The 17,442-nt window shown below is 42.6% G+C and overlaps 1 protein-coding gene across 8 annotated transcripts in view; it reads left to right on the forward strand.

Moving 5' to 3' along the window:
* BRSK2 (BR serine/threonine kinase 2) overlaps nucleotides 1-17,442 on the forward strand; it is a 321,762-nt gene that overhangs the window by 162,180 nt on the left and 142,140 nt on the right. The window lies entirely within an intron of this gene.

Raw genomic sequence — 17,442 nt, forward strand, 5'->3', positions numbered from 1 at the left:
TAAATGGTCAGCTGCAGCATTGTTGCTTCTCTGCTGGGGCAGATGCATGTTGGGCATCTGACGTCCACTATGCAGCAGTGCATAATGATTACGGTACCTTGCAGATTGAGGTGTACAGATGTCGATAGGAAGAGATTTAAAAGAGGTGAAATCTATTGTTTGAATACTCCTACTGCTTGCTCTGCTGCATGGGTTCATTATGATCTGATGCACCAAGGTCCATGACTGTTTAAAGCTGTAATTCTGTTTGCAATCCGCAGACCTATGCCATTGGAATCCATCAAAGAGTCTATCCCAATGACTGCAGTGTTCAGAAGAGCTTAATTCATTTTTTAACTAGTGTTGCAATACCAATCCCCTTACACAAGTGTCATTGATTGATCTTGGAAACCTAAAAATAAAATAAATATATGCATAAAGTTTATTCATGTGATTTGGTGACTAGAAGGGCTAAATTTGGCTTGATAGGAGGGAACACAACTGTACTGCAATCAACAGAATTCCATCAAGCCGTCACCTGCAAATGACGCTAACATGTCTGCATGCAGCATAGAGCACTTTATTGATGTAACTTTCCTGTAAACAGATGGAGCATATATCTTTACACTGCTGTTTCATATATGTACTTATGTGTCCGCTGTTTTCCAGCACAAGTATAGCAACCTTACTACGAGCAGAAAGAAAACTGAGTGAATGTTATGCATACAATGTAAGTTAGTTTTTTCCAGAGAAGGATTCTTTAAGTTTAAACTCAATTGTAGTGTGGTGAAACTTACATTTCTGGAATTTCATTGAAGTATTCAATGCAATACTGTGGATTCAGTCTTCTAATATAGACCAGAATTTAAAAAGTGAAATAAGTAAGAAAACTGCAACTTTAGAGGGAGATTGAGCAGATGAATGGAAAACAACAAAAGTAGAATGTGTAAATGGTAAAATCTGAATGAGTCTCTAAACACTTTGAATATTTTCCAGAATAACATCATAGGAATATCTTCCAAAAACGTGAGCATTTGTTTGCTGAGAGATGCTGTCTGATATCTGTATAAAACATTTTATTTACCTCATTGATTTTCAGAGTAGGAAGCAAATCACTTAGCATAGCAAAGTGATCTCTCTGCTTCGGTTGTGTTGTATTTGCTCGGTTGTAGTATGAAATCTGAGTAGAGAAATGGTGTGTTAGGCCCTTGTTTACACAGCTGCATGCCGAAGCATGCCATGTTTTCTGTCAGGTTGCACAGCATCCTTCTCAGGAGGATCACCTGTTGTATCGTGAGTCTCATTTTCAGACCATTTTTCGTCAGATTTTTCTCTTTCAAGGATTCCGTTCTCTGTGCTCAGGAGGTTGGAACAACAGATGGGATTGAAGTGATTTGCCCACTCTTGTATAAACTCAGTAACCAGATGCCTTCAGGAATGCCCTGTGTCTGATGGTCTCAGACAGGGCCTGAGACTTCTAAGTGAATTTGGAATTGACTGTGCTGTTAGCCAGCTTGATCCAGCCTGTCTGATGGGGAAAAATGCTTGCAGCTTTTGGCAATTCCAGTGTGATCATTGCAAAGCATCCAGCTGACAGCTTGCTGCATGTTCAGCAGCCACAGGGAAATAGCTAACAGTGAAGCCAAGTCATGGTGGTGTGGTGGCATTCCTGCTTTGTAAATCTTCCCACAAGCTTATCAGTTCCAGTGACTCTCTTTGCCAGTGGGCTGTGCAGAGCAGTCCCTGGAGCCAAGTGATTCAAGACCACAGCTACTCTCCTAAGCCAGGCCCAGATTGTGATGGATTTTGCTCTAATCCATCCTTGGACAGAAAACTGGATCTGACAAATACACACACCTGCCACACAAAGCTGTAGCACTGCAGTGCTGTGGCCATTTATGTGAGAGCATAAGGAAGAAGTCTGCTCATGGTTCTTTCAACATCTAAAATGACAGGCACAAGCATATACTGCAGGCTGCTTTCTCTGCCATCATTATTCCATTTTGACTTGCTTCTTACAGCCTGCATTTCTCCAGTGTTCTTGCAGTGGTTTTTTCAGTATGTTCAGGGAACTGTCCCTTCTTTTTGCAGCTGCTCTTCATCTGAGCTGTGCAGAATTGAGAGGCATTTGGTAAAGTGCTTTCTAATCATAATGTCGTAGTATCGATATTTCTGGAGAGAAGATTTTGGAATTGAAGCAGCTGGTCTCAATTAGCAGAACTGCTGCTATGGAGATGATACACAGGCAGCCACGATGCAGCACAAGCTGCAGTAAGTCTACCATCCAAGCACTTGCTGCCTTGTCAAAGGACAGGGCTGCTCAACGCATATGTGAGCTTTCTCCTTTGTCATGCCCTGAAGCTTACTAAAGACAGGCTGGGGAGCAGTGTTCCTTTCCCAGGTCCAGCTTGGGCCTGTTTAGGAGCCTGGTTTTGGGGCAAAGCTGCAAATGTAACTTCACAGATGAGAACAGAAGGGCTGGTTCTGTTCTCACTCCTGCTTTCACACCACTGGTAAAAGCTTCAGCTGTATTTCTTCAGCCACACTGTGGTAACCCCCATTGATGTGGAGACCTGCCTCCCACAGTACCTCTAGCTTGCTCTAGCACAAATTGGCAGAAAGATTTCAGGAAGGAGTGCATTATAGGGAGTGTCCTGAGATTGAAACAGGGTTCATTAATTTCCGTGAATTACATCTGGATCGTGGAAAAGGATTTTAAGCCCATAATACAAAGCTAAATGTGTCCGTAAAGCAGTAAGCTTTCCTGAACAGGGAGATTCACTATTTATTGGTTGCCTTTTCAGCACCAGCACAAGCATTTGGAGTTTATAACTTCAGAATATAAAGGTTAAAGCAAATCTTTCCTCTGACATGGCAAAAGCTTGTTTGGAAAGGTTGAGGTGTCTCATGAGATGTACTCAAGAGAGTCCTTTCCTCTTTACCACCTCACCAGTTCTCTTCTACTCCCTCCTTCCAAAGAATAAACAACAAACCTGCTCTGTTGGTGAACCATCAGATGAAATACTGTTTGGACAGCCAGTGGTAGTAGAAGCAGTGGGAGCGTAAAGGAGAAGATCGAGAAGGGAACAGCTGGCTCGCGGCAGATTACTTGAACACACAGGCATCCTGAGAAAACCACAGATGTGCCAGGCTTGATGACTGGAGACAAGAGCTCCACACGTGTGCTTTGTGTCCATATGCCTTTTGTTTCTTCTGACCAAGTTCTCCAGTTCTAGCCTTGAAGTGAGTCAGGTATTTCCAAGGTGGGGGATGAGAAAAGGCAGTCTGCACATTTTCCTTATGCAGTTCGATTGAAACATGGCGGTGGGTTTGAGGGAGGTTGTTGGTTGTTTCAGTGGCTTGTGGTGCTAACGAGCTCTGCTTCCTGAAAAATTCTGCAAAAGGTATAGTGTGTGCTCTTACCCAGAGAGGACCATGCAGTGATCACTGTCAGACATCACTGATTGTCTGAAATAGAGTGGAGGGATAATTAACAGCATCAGCTTCTTGGAACTGCCAGGAGAACTTACAAAAGCATGCTTGTAAACAGGCACTGCTTCACACGGTCTTTTTGTATTATTTGCTTCTTCCTGAGTTTCTATTTCAATAGCAACTTATTTTCTTACTACCTTGTCCTACTTTGAGTCTTTCCTGCCTTATCCATTTTCTTCCAATTGTTACTTTGCCTTTTAACCCCTTTCATTCTTCTTTTCTCCCCCATGATGATTTCTTCCTTTTTCTCTGTCTTTCCCCCTTTTGCTATAGAAAGTCATATAATTACTGTCATTGTTTTGCTGAAAAAAACTGCTGAAATGCAGCATGTCTGCTTGAGGTGCCTGTTCTTCAGGGAAGAAGATTAGAAATTGGGCACAATTCAGAAAGTAACTGAGAGAGTAAGTAAACGATCAGAGATCCTTATTTATGAGAGACTCAATGGTCTCAATCTGCCTACTTTATTAAGGACAAGGTTAAGATATAACTTAATCATGGTCTGTAAATACTGATAAGGAGGATAGGCATTTGATAATAGAGGGTATTACAGTCTTGGGGGCAAAAATCTTTTTGGAACTAGTAATTGTAAGCTGTAGGTAGACGGATAGAAATGCAGAAATACTAGGCCTATTTAATCACTGGGTAAAGTTACTAATTGGAGCAAGCCCCCTGAAACTCTGGTGGTGGTTTGGCTTTTTTTTTTCCCTCTGAAAGACTGTCAAACTTCATCTTAAACTGCTATGTGTTTTTCTAAAATCTAGATCCTAGTTGAGCTTCAGCTGCTGGACTTGCAGCAGGAAGTAGTTGAAGGTGGTTAGCTGTGACTAGATTAACACAGCCTCTCTGGCCTTAAAGTCCATGGAGCTGTGGATTTCTGATCACTTATTTCTGGCCAGAGCATAAAGAGAGGTGCTTGTGTAAGGTGTCTGCAGATGCAGAAATTTAGGCTCCCCTAAGCAAAGTTAAAGATGGGTATGCTTGAGAGCAGCATCTTTGCTATGTATTACCTCATTTTCAGGCTTTTCAAACAGAAGACCTGGCTGGCCTCAGCTGCTGACTGGAGGCCTGGTCTACAGAAATCATTACCAGAGTATCAAAACAGCATCAGTGAGAAGCTAGATCTGAGACAGACACAGAAATGGACTGAATAGTGTAACTTGGTTCAAGTTCAGCTTTGATTATTAGAAGGACAGTTTCCCTGACGTTAGCGAAGCCAAACTCACCAACCCCTAGCCTGCATGTGGCCAAATCAGATTTTTTTCTTAATGTATTCAACAGTAGCCTAATTGTTTTCCAGCTGCAGTGTTCAGGAGTTTTACTATTGATTGCAGTGGAACTGGTGTGAAGCTGCTGCTGAATCCACTGAGCACCTCTACCACTGGGTGCAAATGAACAAAGAAACAAGACCATTTGATTTCATCAGTGAATTATGTTTGGATTAATCCAGGATACTGGCACACAAGATTTTGGAGATGGTCATATTACAAATAGAAAATGGAATCATAGATCATAGAATGGTTTGGGTTGGAAGAAACCTTCAGACAACCCCCCTGCAATGAGCAGGGACATCTTCAACTAGATCAGGTTGCCCAGAACCACATCCAACCTGGCTTTGAGTGTCTCCAGGGTTGGGACTTCTACAGCCTCCCTGAAGAGGAAAAATTTCTTCTTCACATCTAGTCTGAATCTTCCCTCTTTTAGTTTAAAACCATTGCCCTTCATTACTATTTCCCTCGTCAAAGGGAAAGTATTTCCATTTATTAAATGAAAGTCCCAAAGAAAAGGTTTTAAAGCATTCGTTAAACTTTCCAGGATTCCCTGATTAAGAAACACTGTGCTGAATTGCTAGTACTCATCTGTTATTCTTCTGATTGATTGCCATATTGCTGTGAGAGAAGAATAACCCAGGAGATCTTGATGTCAAAAACATATGAAAAGAAACTAAATCTCCCCAAAATGTGTGCATATTCTCTGTACTTGCTGTATTTTTACTTGCTGTTGAACACGCAGGTTACAATGTACAAATGAGTATGTTTGCGCTTCATGGATTGTCCCTTGCAGGTTTGCTGCATGTGCTTGTTAAAAGCACTCTCCCCCTCATTACGGTTTATCTTTAACCTGGAGAATCACCACACACTTGTCTGCTTTTAGCACTGGAAGAGAGCAGATTAGAAGTGTGTGTCTGTCTGTGTATGTTTGACAGTGTGTAGGTGATGAACAAACTGCAGAAATGATTGGCACTCATCAAAGAGCATGAGTGCACAAACACATGCTCACCCCCCACCTCTGTGACCCTAGTTCGTATTCCAGTAGCAACTCAGTCAGCACAGCGCAACTTCATGAATGCAAGTCTCTCTTCTGTGTTCAATGAGATAAAAAAGCACTTTCCAATATGAAAAACATGGGGAAAATAAGAGGGTCTTTTTGTTTTTTGTTTTTTTTTTTTCCACAGCTCTCGTCTGCCATAGGGAGTTTGGGAGTAGGGTCATGTTACTGAATGTGTGATGCAGAGTGTGTTGTTTTAAACTGAAGCTGCTGTGGAGCATTGAAAGCCTGTTCGCTCATCATCCATTCGAGCAGTTAGTTGGGTAATTGTATTTTCCTTCAGAGAAGAATCGCTCTCCACCTCCACTTTCCACCACACCCACAAGGATCCCCGTTTGAGGTATTCTTAAAGAAGGAAATCAAACAGGAATCACCAGCACATGATGTACCTGTCAGAGGAACAAGCCTGTCAAGTGTGCATGGTGCCTTTTGCGTTCTAAAGTTAGTATGATCAATTGAGGCATTTGGACAGGCTATAAAAATAATTGGTCCTATTTTTTCTACCCTACTTTTAATTCCACAGATTTGTGTTATAGCAGTCTGTTTCAAACCTCTGTTGTACCAAACACATTCTACCCACAGCCCTGTGTGTGCAAACACTTAAAACACAGAAGGTCTACCATCCTCATGCACCACCTTGGTCATACAGCAGTGAATGTTCCTCATTGAGCCCCAGTTAGGGCTAGTTGAAGCCAAGGAATGCTTTTTCTGTTCATTCGACTTGATCACAGTCATAATGCCTGGATAGGAAAATAACTGCTCCCAGAGATAAGATGTGTAAATGTGCTCTGCCATCCAGTCCTCATCCACCTGTGAAGCCACTGTCAATAATTAGCCTCAAAAATCCCTTTCTGTTCAGCCTTATACTTAACTGTTTCCACCGTAGGTCCATGATGGTTGCACTTCGGGTGAAGCAGACCATAGTTTGACTTCACGCTGCTTTCTCTACTGAAGCTTCTGGGAATTCTCTTCTTTCTTTGCCAAAGCTTAGCTTTGTGAAAAGATGCTGATTCACTAAAATGTTTTCTCTGAAATAACTTTGGCTCAGTGAACTCCCAATATATCAAAGACTAGGTTTCTTTTGAACTCTCTTTGGATTCATAACAGGCTGTTTGTTAGGGAGTCCTGCTTGCCATCTCCACAAAGCAGAGACCCTGAAATCCCTGCCTCCACAGGGCCTTTCACCACCTCTGAGCCTTAGGCTATAAAGCGAAGGTGTAGAAAGTCTTGAGACAGGCTCCAAGGCAGACCCAGCTTCCCCAGCTAGAGAGGTGTGACCCTACAAAGCATTGCTACATGGGGGAGTGGCAGAAAGCTTTAGGACACTTAGCTGTTGTCAGGCTTGATGCCCGGTTTCCTGGGAAGGACAACCAGTAGGATTTACCCTGAAAGGTGAGGGGAACCCCAGGTGAAGCTTAGCCTTCAGGCTCAGCCTTGTAAATTTGTGGTGTGGAGTGTGAAGATCTTGAGGCTGGCACCCAGAGCTTTTAACCCCTGGTCAGATCCCATGGTATTTCCAGAATTCCTGTCAGGCAGGACACCCAATTATTACATCTGGGAACCTAAAGCTTTGGACTGCCCCATCCTGCGTGATCTCCACAGCACAGCCACCTGGAGCTGTAGTCTCTGTTAATGCCAGATGTGAATCATGGGTCTGATGAGTTTGGTTGTTTCAATCTGGGGCTACTGGTTCCAGGTGCATTCAAAAATTTTTTTCTTTTTTTTTTTTTCTCTTTTCCTTCCTGACTCATTTAAGGTTGGTGGAAAATGCTAAAAAGCATTGGATTTTGCTCTGTCTCACTCAAGCTAAAACCTTTTTTAATTGACTCTCAGCACTGCAACAACCTCTGTTCTGAATCAGTCTGAAGAAGTACAGAATGAAACCTCTCCCAGTCTGCAGAGCAGAGAATGCTACAGGCAAGTGGGGTCTGGTTGAGCCTTATGTAGAATTGGCCACATTTACGGATAGGAAATGCCTTTTAGATTATGGATAAGATGACCTCCTAAATCTTTCAAACAAAAATGGGATTATGAGGATATGTTTTCTGACCTGAACTACAGAGAGAATTTTAAGTTATACAGCTCCTTATAAAAATAATTTTCTTTGCTCACACAATTTCTTCCTGGACTGAAAGTAGAACTTGAAGTGAAACTCAGATGCAGTCAGCAGTGTGAATGCAATATTGACCGAACCCTTTGAAAGCTGTATCGTGAAGTACCACAGCAACAGTGTAGGATTTTTTAAATCATTCCTCACCCCACTGCACATGCTGGAATGTAATGAGTGGGGTCATTTAAGAGACTGTTATATCCCGTTTTCATGATTCTGCCATGCCAGTGTTTGCTCAGTATCATTGCAAAAGTTTGTTAACAGTTAGGAGGAGGAAGATGCTGGATCTCAGAACTGTAGTGCAGCATGTTCTTTGCAGGATTTCATTAAGAACCAAAGGTACATTGGCAAGTGTGGTTTAGGTTGTTGTATATTTTCTTTTCTATCTTAAATTCTTTTTTTTTTTTTTTCTGGGTTGCTAGTTCATAGAATCATAGAATAGTTTGGGTTGGAAAGGACCTTAAGATCATCTAGTTCCAACCCCCCTGCCATGGGCAGGGACACCTCACACTAAACCATCTCACCCAAGGCTTCATCCAACCTGGCTTTGAACACTGCCAGGGATGAAGCATTCGCAGCTTCCCTGGGCAACCCATTCGAGTGCCTCAACACACTTACAGTAAAGAACTTCCTCCTTATATCCAATCTAAACTTCCCTTGTTTAAGTTTTAACCCATTACCCTTTGTCCTGTCACTACAGTCCCTGACGAAGAGTCCCTCCCCAGCATCCAAATAGGCCCCCTTCAGATACTGGAAGGCTCCTGTGAGGTCTCCACGCAGCCTGCTCTTCTCCAGGCTGAACAGCCCCAACTTTCTCAGCCTATCTTCATACGGGAGGTGCTCCAGTCCCCTGATCATCCTTGTGGCCCTCCTCTGGACTTGTTCCAACAGTTCCATGTCCTTTTTATGTTGAGGACACCAGAACTGCACACAATACTCCAGGTGAGGTCTCACAAGAGCAGAGTAGAGGGACAGGATCACCTCCTTCGACCTGCTGGTCACGCTCCTTTTGATGCAGCCCAGGATACGGTTGGCTTTCTGGGCTGCGAGCGCACACTGAAGCCAGCTCATGTTAAGTTTCTCATTGACCAACACCCCCAAGTCCTCCTCCACAGGGCTGCTCTGAATCTCTTCTTTGCCCAACCTGTAGCTGTGCCTCGGTTTGCTCCGAGCCATGTGTAGGACCTTGCACTTGTCATGGTTGAACTTCATAAGGTTGGCATCAGCCCACCTCACAAGCATGTCAAGGTCCCTCTGGATGGCATTCCTTCCCTCCAGCGTATCAACCGAACCACACAGCTTGGTGTAATCGGCAAACTTGCTGAGGGCGCACTCAATCCCACTGTCCATGTCACCGACAAAGATGTTGAACAAGACCGGTCCCAACACCGATCCCTGAGGGACACCACTCGTTACGGGTCTCCAACTGGACATTGAGCCATTGACCACAACTCTTTGCATGCGGCCGTCCAGCCAGTTTTTTATCCACCGAGTGGTCCATCTACCAAGTTGATGTCTCTCCAATTTAGAGACAAGGATGTCATGTGGGACAGTGTCAAACGCTTTGCACAAGTCCAGGAAGATGACATCAACTGCTCTGCCCATGTCTGTCAGTTCGTAGCCCCATCATAGAAGGCCACCAAATTGATTAGGCAGAATTTCCCCTTAGTGAAGCCATGCTGGCTGTCACCAAGCACCTTGTTGTTTTTCATGTGCCTTAGCATGCCTTCCAGGAGAATCTGCTCCAAGATTTTGCCAGGCACAGAGGTGAGACTGACTGGTCTGTAGGTCCCTGGGTCATCCGTTTTTGCCTTCTTGAAAATGGGGGTTATATTTCCTTTTTCCAGTCATCGGGAACTTCACCTGACTGCCATGATTAAAAAGATTTAAAAAAGAAAGGAGTTAAAAGACGTCTGACTCCATTTTACATTGGTTTGCATTTCATATTCTGGAACCTTGTCTGGAAAACTTTTTTGTTTGCTCTTGGAAAGAGAATCAGCATTACAACAGAAGAGCTCTAGCAATAAAGGGACATCAGTCCTTGAGTAGATTAAATGAGACCAGAATTTGCTCAGGTATTTGAACCTGCATCTATACTGTAGAATAAGCACCATAAACGTCAGTATACTGATCCATCCCAATTAAGGGTTGTAGTCCATCCTTGTATATAGTAGGTAAGCCATTTCAGCGAAGACTTTGTTCAAAGACTATCTTAAATTTTTGCTGAAACAGCTGGGTTGTGCCTTGTACACCAGCAGTACCTTTCTGTTAAGAAGCATTTTTTAGCCCATGTAGCTTACAGTTTTTACAAGCTGTGTTACCTAATGGATATTTAACTAGTACAACTGAGAGCCAAGCACTGGCACTGAACTGGCAGTAAGGGGATGCAGGCCATTTTTGTTTGGTTTTCAGTCTTCTGTCCAGCATGAACCTTTTGCAAATTATTTGTTAAGTGTAAATCAGGCCTCACTCTGTCTGTCCCTGCAGTTTGTTCTGTTAAGTAGTTGACACAAATTTAGAGAAAATCTGGGAAGGCTCAATCCCAGTGAATTTAACTGTTGGTTCCAGAGCTGTCAGATGGAGCTGGATACAATATGCCATGGGTTTGTTTTGTTGCTGCTAGAGCATGTTGTTAAGTTTTTAGGTATTTGGCCATTTCTTCTTTCACCAGGTGCTATCTCTGTACTTGCTGCCTTGCTCCTGGCATCCTGAGATGCTGAATCCACTGTTGCCATATATTTCATATGCTGGTCTGTTCATGAAGAGCACTTCCACAGCAATAAACCATGGTTTGTATTCCCCTGCTGTCCTTCCACAGATGCACACATGGAAGAGACTCAGGAGTTTTAGTTCAAAATGGTATTTCTTGTCCGACTCCAAGAGAATCTTCCAGGTGTACTAATACTAAGGGCACTCTAGCCCATGCTCTAGTGGTCTAGCTACCACGCAGTGACAAAATTGTAGGCATGGCATGGTCGATTTTGTTCCTATGTGGGAGAAGCAATCACTGCTTTGTCAGAACACCTGGTACTCCTGAACCTTGCAGTGTAATGTAATATGGTATCCTCTGGAGCTGCGTGGGGACGCAGCAGCAATGGCTTTGTGCTGTGAGGAATAATGGAGATGTTACCTTAATTCTCTAGAAACCATGGGGAAGGACAGATTGAGTTTAATCATGAACTTCTGCATCTGTTACAGTCTCTCACGATGTAACAATTGCTAAGTAACATCTCTGTTATGCTATCATGCATTGCCCCTGCTGGAAATAGGGAGTTTTGAAAGTGGCAAGAAATTCTGTGGTGGAGGCTGGCTTTTTCAAAAATGCTCAGTGAAAACTCAGGCAACCAAAATTATTGCCTTTTATGGAAATTTTTGACTGGTACTCCATATTATGCTAAAAATAACACATTCAAGGTCATGTTTTAGAATGTTTTGGTAAGGCAGGGTGGACAGCTCAACACTGAAGAAGGACCTAGCCTAAGAAACATGGTCACTTCTTCCTGTTCATGGTATGTATCGCAGGTAGAAGTATTCTTATATCATTTGCATCTCTCACAAGTGCCTCCTCATCTATACATTCAATAGGAAAGTGGTGAGGACATGTCACTGGTACAAGGTGTAACACAACAGAGAGCAGCTCTGTAGGTTTTTCTACTTTTAGGTTTTCTGTTGCTTCAGGAGATAGAAACATTCTCTATCATCTGTATCGCTCAGATGCAGGCCTAACTACAGGAAATAAATAATAACAACATGTATTAACAAGTTTGACAGTAGCACCTAGTTTCATTTCAAGTCTGTTTGTACTTAAACAGGGGAAGTTTAGATTGGATATAAGGCAGAAGTTCTTTCTTGTTAGGATGGTAAGGCACTGGAATGGGTTGCCCAGGGAGGTTGTGAATGCTTCATCCCTGGCAGTGTTCAAGGCCAGGTTGGACAAAGCCTTGGGTGGCATGGTTTAATGTGAGGTGTCCCTGTCCATGGCAGGGGGGTTGGAACTTGATGATCTTAAGGTCCTTTCCAACCCACACTATTCTATGATTCTACGATTCTATGTCTTTTAATGGGGTATGTATTTTATCTTGTTCTTCCAGTAACATGGTGTGCCCTTCTATACAGCTCTATATAACTAAGACACGTATCTATATATCAAGGCCAGAAGATCTAAAATGCAGAGGAGTCATCAGAATATGTTATAATAGATGTATTAGGAGATGGGGATTATGTTAAGAGTTTCCTCCATTGTACCTAAAGAAGATTTTAAACAGCTGTGGTACATATAGTTGCGTATAAGAATTGCTGATAGACTCCATTTTATGGTGTTCTGGAAGTCTGGTCACACTGTCAGAAACTGGTCACTGTGGATCATTGTAATAGACTGGAATTTACTACTGCTCCATGGACAAAAATCTGGTGTGCATGTCTACATTCATGTATGTCAAGATGGTCCAGCAGAAAGAACTTTTTGCCAGTCAAGGCAGAATAATGTCCCCTCAGCTGCGAAATACTTTAGCATAAAGGTTTTTTTTAGAGATTTTCCTTGTTATATTTCCTTCCTAATACCCTGAAATAAATCCCCTCAGTCAAATGTTCTTATCGCTTTTCTTTTGTGAACTTCTCTTCACTCCTGCTCCCTCAGATGTCCCTGAATTTCCTTCCAAAAACCCTTCTGTCCTTTGCTAACCTCGTGTTGTCCTCACTGTCCATGACAGCACTTTCAAAGCAGAAAGGAAAGGCGCACACAGACAGTATATTATCCTCTAGGTATTATGGATTCATTTTATCCTCATTTCCACCTCTTAAAGCAATCCCTGATTTATCAAATCCAGAAAATAATAACATTTACTTAAGAACAAATGTGTAAGATCATTGGACACAGGGACAGAGAGGCACACAGCTGTTCTCACAGTCATCTGGGGTCATGTTTTCACTTCTTTTTCATATAGGGGTGTAAGTTGTGAGTCTATCAGCCAAAGAGGGTCTTGGATTAAGCAGTAGTCTTGTGTGGATACCTAAGAGTACCAAACTCCTCTGGGCAGCAGTGCAGTACAAATTGTAGATTTGATTGCTTTATAGTAACAGGATATTCCCAGTGTAAGAGCCAAGGCATCTCAGCCCTGCCCAGTAGCCTAGCAGAATGAAAACTTTTATTTCACAGGGACTGACACTGAAGTCCAGCAACAGGTAGAAACATACCTAAATATATGTGCCTGTAACATTAAAAAAAACTCAGAGATCTGTCAACCTGCAAGCTTTCATTTTTGAAAGTAAAGGTCCCTTTGTCCTCTCACATGGCTGGGTAAGCTTGATAGTGGTAAGAACACTTTCAGGTAAAAGCAGTGCTGAAAACTGCTTTACTTAGGGTTGAGGAGAGAGCAGTACCAGTTACCAGCAACTGAGGGCATAGTATCTGCTCAGCGCTGGGTAACAGCAGCTTGCTGCTTGTCTAGTAAGAAGGGATATACAACTTGAGGCTGTTGGTTGACAAGAAGCTCAACATGAGCTGGCAGTGTCCATTTGCAGCCCAGAAACCCAACCCTATGCTGGGCTGCATCAAAAGGAGCGTGACCAGCAGGTTGAGGAAAGTGATTCTCCCCCTTTATTCCACTTTCAGGAGACCTCACTGAACCTGGAGTTCAGCTGGGCCTCCAATGTAAGAAGGACGTGGATCTGTGGAGCGAGTCCAGAAGAGGGTCACAAAGATGATCAGAAAGCTGGAGCACCTCTCCTATGGAGACAGGCTGAATGAGCTGGGGTTGTTCAGCCTGGAGAAGAGAAGGTTCAGGGGAGAGCTTAGAGCATCCTTCAAGCACCTAAAGGGGCCTACAAGAAAGATGGAGAGGGACATCTTATAAGAGCAAGTAGTGATGGGACAAGGGGGAATGGCTTTGAATTTAGAGGGTAGATTTAGATTAGATATTAGGAAGAAGTTCTTCACTATGAGGGTGGTGAGACACTGGCACAGGTTGCCCAGAGAAGCTGTGACTGCCCCATCCCTGGGAGAGTTCAAGGCCAGGTTGGACAGGGCTTTGAGCAACCTGATCTAGTGGAAGGTGTCCCCACCCATGGCAGGGAGGTTGGCACTAAAATGAGCTTTAAGGTCCCTTCCAAACCGAACTATTCTATGGTTCTATGACATACTGCTTGAAGGAGATATCAAGGATGGAGAAATCTAGGATAGCCAGATTGTCATAGGCTACAGGAGTGAAATATCTGACAAATATGTAGAATCATAGAAATAAGGGGATTTATGTAGTCCATCCTCCCACTCAGATGAGGACTGCTGTTGACATGGATCAGTCATGGCTTTGTCTAACTTGATTTTGAAATCCATAAGGGTCTGAGATTCATTAGCCCCTCTGCAGCCTGTTCCAGTGCTGCATTATGCTCCTAGTGATTAATTCATCCCTAATATCTAACCTGAACCCCAGTGCAGGTAGGAGAATATTGGCCAGCTATCATGGCTGTTGTGTTCAGTGATGACTAGACTTGTGTCAGTTGTCAAATAAAGACTGAGACCAATTAAAAAAAAATCTATAGGAGATGGAAGAAAAATTTAATGCCTCAGAGAACTGTGGAGACAGTACCGAATGTTGCAGCCTCATAGAGGAACAACCAATCAGTGAGGTTAACAGTCATGTCAGGAAAGCTTAGTATGAAAGGGGGCAGCAGAAACAAGATTGATGAGTAAAATTGAGGATCAACAGACTAGCATACAAAATATGGGGGTTTCAGCCAGTGAAAATAAACCTTACAGCAGTAGTATGAAGAGGGTTTAGGACTTTGGTTCAAAGGCTGCTTTACTGAGGGTGACCGAGGCTTAAGCAGCCTAAAGAAACTCGTGGTAATAATCTCATCTTGTTTGCGGTTTGAATACCAACCATGAGCAGCCACATTAGCAGGCAAAGGAGAAATGCTTTCTTAGAGCCTGCCTGGAGTCCTTCCTACAGATCACAGTCTCAATGATCTGTAGGAAGGAACACTGGAAGTGGGATCATAAATGCACTGGGCATGGAATATAAGGCATGATTACTGAGCCTGTAAACTAGTTCTGTAACTATAGTTTGAGGAACAACTAGCATACAATGAAATAATGAACATATTGTCACCTTCACTGAACTTTCTAAAGAGGTCTTGGCTATTTCTGACTATTTAATTTCTCATTCTCTCAAATTGCTGGTTCTCCCAAAGGCATGACCTCCATCCTCTGATACCATCTCTCCAGCTGTCCCTTCCATTACAGTTTTGATTTCTCTTCCACATTTTTTTCAGGTGCAGATCCAGTTAGAGGTGCTTGGCTTCTCTCCCATTATTTTTACACATCTTTTGAGCAGCAATACCACTTATAACCTCCTTAATTTATTCCTCCCTATTACTGTAACCATCTGCTAATACTGCAAATAAGTTTTTGTCCTGTTTTGGTTCTGGGTCCTCTATGTACCTCTCTTCAGACTACCCTACAGCTGTCCGTCTTTATAGATACTGTAGTTACAACTCATTTGGTAGCTCTGTATCCTCAGACCTCAGTTCAACCTTTAGCTGTGGCTACCCATATGCCTTAAAAGCTGTTCATTCACCTTTTTTTTTTTTTTTTCCCCAGAACCTTATGGGACTTAAACAAGACCAGGGTCTATTTTGTGTACATCTTAACCTGAAATGAGATGCCACAAATCCTGCCATCCTGTCTAATGGTCTGATACAAGCTCTGCCACCTTCAGGATGGCTGAATATAGAAATTAACAGAATTTAAGAAAATGTTGTTAATAGCATAGGCAGATGTGAATTTTTAACATTATAATGCTTCAACCAGTGTATCTCAACAGTTTAAACATTGTTCTTATGACCAGGACTACAAATACCTAGGCCCCAAGCACATAATGTAATGTGAGGAATGAGAGATCTGAGCAGAAATGAAGAATTCAGGGCCTGGCAGAAGGTTACATCTTGATAGATACAATGCATATGTAAATGTTTAGATGTACTAAGCATAAAGCCTATACTTAAACTCTACAGAAATTAGGAATGTGTTTCAGAGCTTTATGGGCCAGACGTATTCCTGAGACTATGTTTTAATGAATTAGTTTTGGTTATGAGATTCAGGAACCTAATGAGGGAGTAGTTGAAAGATCAGGGTTACTCCTGTGCGCATCAGAATGTACTGATGCTGGATGGGAAGTTGTATAACTGATTTAGGCAATATAGAAGAGGTATTTGTTGCCTGGTGAGTAAGTAGCGTATAACGTAGTACTGCTAACCATTATGGAATTAACTTCCATTCATTTTCAAGCAAGACTTCTGTGGCTCAAAATGCATACATGTGTCTGAAACATACTGGCCTAAGCTCAGGGTTATCATAAGAGGATATTAGTCCTATTGGATGAGGCAGAAGTGCAGCTATTTTCTACAGGTCTGAATTTCGCCCTGGGGTTTTATTTATGTTGTGTCATCCCTGAGATAAAGCTGAGAGGCTCCCTGATCCTCTTGCTAAATAATTTTTAGTAACCCATGGGCATTTTTGTGCCACCCATTATGTGCATTTTCCAAGCCATAGCCTCTTTCTTCTCAAACAGATGATTAGATTCTTGTTCATGTTATTTTTAAGTGATTTTGTAGGGATGAGGGGGTCGTGGGGGGGTCGGGATTTCTGTGCATGCAGAACAACTGTTTAAATGAATCCCCATTAGAGTAACATCAAGTGGCTGGTTTAAACTGCTGACTACCCATCCGAGTCATTATGCTACAGTTCTTTGCTTCTGGGCACCTCCCTCTCTGTGTGTGCCACAGTGATGTGAGAAGAAACATAGAGGTTTCTGTGGTATCTTGACGTCTCAACCAAAGCACCAAAGGGCATGGACTGCATGGGTTTGTAAGTTAGTCACTTCCCATAGACTTGAACTCACCCGATGAGTCTGCTGGTACAGTACAGTCACAAAAATACGTAGATCAGAAAACCAGAGTAGGACTGGAATAAGTTTTAATCAGTTGTTTGTAAATGTGTACATATACTTCAGAAATTATGTCTTTGAAAAAGCAGTATGCGGGTAATACGGACAGTATAGACTCCCAAAATATACTGCAGCATAAAACATACCCACCATATTACACCTGATGCTATCTATGTATCTTCAGTTCCTGGGGAGGACATGTGTCTGCCTCATGAAAAGCAAACTTTGATGGTGGCAAAGATCACATTATTTTATCAGAGGCACTGTTGTTCTTCAGCTGTCCACAGCAGCGAAACCTAAGGTGGCAGGTTTTTTCCCTCTTTGTAAAGGAAGCTGCCTTTAATTCCTCTTTGCTGTTACACACATCCCAATAAGTCTAGCACTTGCTTTGGAATGTCTACTGGCCATCTGCTATGAGGCATGAGTAAATACATGAATACAATGCTTTCATCTCTGCTGTGTTACTTCGTTTTTTATTAGGTACAAAATCTGAAAGGACACTACGCACGTACAGACCCATCAACTCCTGAGCATATTAAGCAGCACTAATAGTGGATTTTCAGCACTTCCAGGGAATTAGCTCCATTGAATAGG

The sequence above is a fragment of the Lathamus discolor genome, chromosome 6, assembly GCF_037157495.1.
Source record: "Lathamus discolor isolate bLatDis1 chromosome 6, bLatDis1.hap1, whole genome shotgun sequence".
NCBI classification, from domain to species: domain Eukaryota; kingdom Metazoa; phylum Chordata; class Aves; order Psittaciformes; family Psittacidae; genus Lathamus; species Lathamus discolor.